The sequence below is a fragment of the Wyeomyia smithii genome, chromosome 2 (genome assembly GCF_029784165.1).
Source record: "Wyeomyia smithii strain HCP4-BCI-WySm-NY-G18 chromosome 2, ASM2978416v1, whole genome shotgun sequence".
Taxonomy (NCBI): domain Eukaryota; kingdom Metazoa; phylum Arthropoda; class Insecta; order Diptera; family Culicidae; genus Wyeomyia; species Wyeomyia smithii.
The window spans coordinates 240,012,508-240,018,426 of record NC_073695.1 but is presented as its reverse complement, the minus strand read 5'-3'; positions in this window follow the sequence as shown (position 1 = coordinate 240,018,426).

Genomic DNA, 5,919 nt, shown 5'->3' with positions numbered 1-5,919 from the left:
CCTTCTCACTGTGCATCATTCAATGACCCGATATTTTATAGACCAATAACAACACCGGCACCAAGTACAACACCGGCACAACTCAAAATTTTCCATTTTGCAGTCAAATGATGAAAAATATGATTAAGTTCTATTCCACAAAGACTTGTTTCAAAATTTACAAAGAAACTGAGTTATAAGCTGATGCGTCTTTGGATTTCAAATCAAAAACATGCTCCAAAAATAGATTTGAACCTGCTCATGGATAGTTTTAGACCCCAACTTTTCAATCCCGTTTCTCTTGGAGCTAGGAATTTCGAGTTGTGCCAGTGACGCACGAAACCTACAACAAGGAAGGAATGTTAGAATGTAGTCTTTGCTTTGTTAGAGACCGAGTATACCACTGTATCCCTACAAAGACCACGGAAAAGAATTTTAATTAGTGGGGTGGGTTTTTGATCAGGATTCACTTTGATGAGTGATATGAACATAATTTAATTGAATTAAAATAACAATATAAATATGATCATATACATATAATGTGAGATTAATAAATATGAATTCTTGAATACAATAAGAAGAACCATGGCATGTAAAAAAGATCTCGGTTGGCCACTTTCAATTGCTGAAATATTTGAATTTCTGACGTAGAAAACGCAAAAGATATATTAAAAATAGATTCGAAAAACATATGGTAATTATCTGTCATGATGTCCCAAAATAGAATAGATGACAATATTAGAAATTTCAATAGTAGTTAATGTACTGCTTTCGGCGGCTGAAAACAATTATTGAAATAAGTTATTACAACGACATTGCAGCGCAACCATTGATAAAGTCATCCAAACATTGTAAATATGATCATGTATAATGTGAGATTAATAAAAATGAATTATAAAATACAACAAGAGGTAACGTGGAAAACGCAAAAAAAAAATAATAAAAACAAATTCGAAAAACATATAAAAAGTTTCCGTTATATTGTGTTCTCAAAAGAATTGTTGAACTTTTTCTAGACTGACATGACATATCAATGGTTGTTGTTGTGCTCCATTCAGCGGCTGAGAACATGAATTGAAATAGGTTATTACAAAAACAACTGCAGCGCTTTTCCATGACTATTCATCGCATAAAGTCATCTAAACAGATCATCCTCACGTTCACGCATCTACCACAACCACGAACGTTATTGGCAAAAAGTGGAAACATCGGAGCACTGTGATGCGACGATTCACAGGTTGAGCGAAACAGAAACCATTTTACGAGACGTTTCAGATTTAAATTCATAAATAATATTTTCACAGAAAATATGGAACAGAAAATACCGTGTATCCTACCTGAGCAGTTCGTAAAATGGTAAAATGTGATTGCCTAACGCGCCCGCAATAATATGGGTGGAAAATATAAGCAGAATATGAGTAAATTATATGCTCAACTTTTTTATGCACACTTCCACGGTCTCGCTTTTCTATCCGCTAACAGACGGCGCTGCGAGCGTACTTTATTCGTCGGTGTTTTTTGTGCGTCTCGATTAACCGACTCCAAAACAAACAAAAAATTTCGAGAATAAAATATTACTAAGCTTGCTGAAAATGTCCTAGTCACTCCTTTTTCCACTGCTCCGGTAACTAGCAACTATGAAACTTTGAAACTAACTGAATAAACTAATTTTATTCGAGGGAAAACAGCATAAATCAGTTGAACTTCACGTAAAGATAAAACACGCAAAATACTCAGCGGGCCTTGTTGCCAGTCTTCCCATAATCCAGCGCTGCCATTACTAAAGTGGTTGAAGTCGCCAGTTGCAGAAAGATGTCGTTAGCATTCCAAACGAGTAAGATTTTGAAATCTTACACGCGATTTCTGAATTTTTTGTTCTAGCTTGGATATCTGTTATCTGTGATAAAAGTAAGAACCAGTCCATCAAGTTTGGGTATTTTGTCTTGCTAACTTGTACCCATTTTCTCAAGTTAAACATTTACATTCTCTCCTAACACGTTTGATATTAGAAGTGGAAATGGAAGTGAACTTCATGTTTTCAGTTCTTTAATGAAGAACTGTAACTTTACCATTTACCAAAGACATAGTTTTAATCCAAATCATAATGTGTCTGGAATATGTATAATTTATAAGTGTCATTTTTTAATAGTCCCCTTCGAGTCTAGTATTGTAACATGACAACGCTTATATGTAGAGAGTAATCTCGACAGCAACTTTCAAAAACCGTCATTATCAATTTTCAGAAAAACTCAAAGTAATAACAATTTTGTGTTTTTAACAGTTTTTGGACATAAATTCTTGGCCGTTTTTTACCTTACTTACCCTTTTTCATAAAGTCTGAGATTATGCAAAACATTGTTCTTGGTACAGAAAAGTAGGAGGGTGGTATTCAAGACACGACCGCATGACGTTGACTACCGTATTCTTATATTCCATTAAAACAAATAGTAGAGGGAATTGCAACTCCAGTATTTGTTGCAATTTTATCTAACAGTGCATTTCTGAATGCTGAATACTAGAAGAATGGATCTCTCTTATTTAATCGCTGTCATTTCATACATACCGCATGACGTAGGACTCTATATTTTTCATCTAACAGTGCTTTCTTATTTGCTGACATTAGAGCGCTTTGAACAATAATTAATAAATAATATAAATGACATATATGGATGAAACCTTATTTATATTGGCATCCCCGCTTCCCAGGTATTCAAATTAGAAAAGCATTTGTTCGTAGTTTAAAATAACAAGAAAAATTCAATTAGCCGCTTCTGTAACAAAATTTCGAGGCACCAAAAAAGGGCAGGGGCCGAATATATCCATGTTTTTGGTCAGTCCGTCCAGAATTCTTCCAAGATAGCGTCCGTATGTAGCCGGTACGGTTTAGTAATGAAACTGATGGGGTGAAATGCTCGAACGGTACGTTTTATACCAAGGCTTCGTCAGATAAATAAAAAGAAGGTGGGGCTACATAGGTGATGGAATGGTAAGGAAAAATTTTTCTTGAAAGCTGCGCCGGCCGCTGTCGTAATATTAACACCAACACAAACATGCATTTTTGCAAGGTTTTTTCCGCTAGCAGCAGCATTTTGTAAAACAGAAAATTCAACTAACCGCTTCTATTATAAAACTGCTAGGCACCAAAAGGTGCCAGTTGCCGATTATATTGTTGTTTATTGGTTAGTCCGTCCAGAATTCCAGCCATTTAAGTGTTTTGCAGTAGCCATTTACTACTAAAGCCACCAGCATAACGGGTGAAACCGGCACGAGATGACCGGCACTATTTTGTCTTTCCTCCTTTCAGCTGCTAACACCTAGCGCTGTCGTGAAATTAACATCAACATAAACATGCATTTTTGGAAGGTTTTTTTCCGCTAACAGCAGCAATTATAAAACATAAAATTCAACTAACCGCTTCTATTATAAAACTGCGAGGCACCAAAAGGTGCCAGTTGCCGATTTCTTGTTTACTGGTTTCCGTCCAGAATTCCAGCCATTTTAGTATTTTGCAGTAGCCACCAGCATCACGGGTCAAACCGGCACGAGATGACCGTTACTATTTTGTTTTTTTTTTCCTCCTTTTAGCTGCTAACACCGAGCGTCCGTATGTATCCGGTACGGTTTAGTAGTGAAACTGATAGGGTGAAATGTTCGAACGATACGTTTTATACCAAGGCTTCGTCAGATAATTAGAAAGAAGGCGGGGCTACATAGATGATGGAATGGTAGAGACAAATGTTTCTTGAAAGCTGCGCCGGCCGCTGTCGTAATATTAACACCAACACAAACATGCATTTTTGCAAGGTTTTTTCCGCTAGCAGCAGCATTTGGTAAAACAGAAAATTCAATTAGCCGCTTCTGTACCAAAATTTCGAGGCAACAAAAGGTGCCAGTTGCCGATTATAGTTTCCTGGTTAGTCCGTCCAGAATTCCAGCCATTTAAGTGTTTTGCAGTAGCCATTTACTACTAAAGCCACCAGCATTACGGGTGAAACCGGCACGAGATGACCGGTACTATTTTGTATTTCCTCCTTTCAGCTGCTATCACCTAGCGTCCGCATGTCACTGGTGCGGTTTTGGAATCAGTATTATGGGGCGCCGGCCGCTGTCGTAATATTAACACCAACAAAAAAATGCATATTTGCAAGGTTTTTTCCGCTAGCAGCAGCATAAACATCGGAAACAGAAAGTGACAACAACAATAACAACAAAGTCAGATCGATTGTATCCGTTAGTGTCGACTGTGCTTGGGAAGAGAGGTAGTGATTGGCTGCGCGGTATGATTTAGACAATCGATATTAATTACCAATTTTTCAATAGTGTATCTCAAACAATAGTTTGTTTTTGTTACATAAATTTAACCGTAAAAGAATTTCTGATCGATTGATGCCAAAACCTCGAAAACCTGATTATAGATGACTGCAAAATAAGCGCTCAAAACTTGACCACTTTTCTCTGGTTTTCCCTGGTTGAATAACTAGATTTTCAAATTCAGGGGCCTAACTTCGATATAGACGTTAGTCAACGTCAAAAACAAACCCGAGCAACTAAGGGAAGATCGGTGAATCGGTGGGAGCTTGGTCCTATGCTGACAGGAAGAGGGGAGCTGTTCTCCCAGGAGGGCCGCTTGCTTGAGCGTCTGTTGTTCACGTTAGGGGCGACTCAAACAGCGACTGATCCGGAGCGGACGGCTGAATTATGAAATGCGGTGACTCGCCAGCTACACCTAAGACAGAACCTTCGTCGCGTGACTTGGCACCCACAGCCCTAGTAAGTCAACATGCCGAAAAATTAAAATACTACAAACAATCAAGAATTGAATACCCACCGGAACAATCAGCAACGACCTAGACGACGAAATAAGGACTTGGTCGTATTCTGAGCGTCCCGGGTGACGACCAGATTCTGCTGGATCAGCTAGAACCCCACCACTTCGACATCGTTGTGCTCTAGAAGCTTTGCCGGAAAGGAAAGAAGGGACGGAGGATTTGTGGCCGCAGAGCACAGTACTACCAGAGCGGTGGCACAACCAATGAGCTTGGTACCGTCTTTATAGTGCTGGGCAGGATGCTGAGTCGTGTGATCAAGTGGCAGGCGATCAGCGACAGGTTGTTTTTGCTGATAATAAAAGGCCGGTTCTACAACTACACGTTCCTCAATGTACACTGCGCTAACGAAGAAAGAGCCGATGTAGGGAAAGAAGCGTTCTACGCACAGTAGGAAAAACACTACAATACCTGCTCGCATAGAGCCATCAAGATCGCCATCGGAGACATGAACGCTCAGATCGGTACATTTACAACCCGCACAGCCTGTACACCGTGACGAACGACAACGGCCAGTGATGCGTCAACTTCGCAGCTTTCCATGGACTGCTAGTCCAAAGTACCCCGAAAGGACACCCACAAAACTACCTGGAGATCACCTTTCCAATGTTCCGCAAACCAAATTAACCATGGTCTCATCGACGGCTGGTTCTTCTCAGACATTACAAACGTATGCACCAATCGCGGTGTGGATATTGGCTCGGACCACTACCTAGTTGCGGTATCTTTGCGCTCAAAACTGTCCACCGTGTACCACGCGCGACATCGACGAACCTCGAGGCTCAACATCAAGCTGCCTCGGGACCCCAAGGCAGCGGAGGAACCGCGGCTGCGATACCGGACGACACAATTCGGACGACCACGATTCTCAGAGGAAAAAAGCGCCAGCGAAAGATCGTGAACATGAGAAGCTGGAGCAGCTGTACCATGCCAGTGATACGCGGAAGTTCTAGGAGAAGGTAAACCAGTTTCGCAGAGGCTATATGCTGCAAGCCGACATGTGCAACGACGATGTCAACGAGGAGAGGTGCAAGGTGTGCTTCGATGAACACCTGAATGGCGATACAGTAAACAGAAGCGGAGCAGCAGCAGTGGATGACCGAGTACCAGCCCC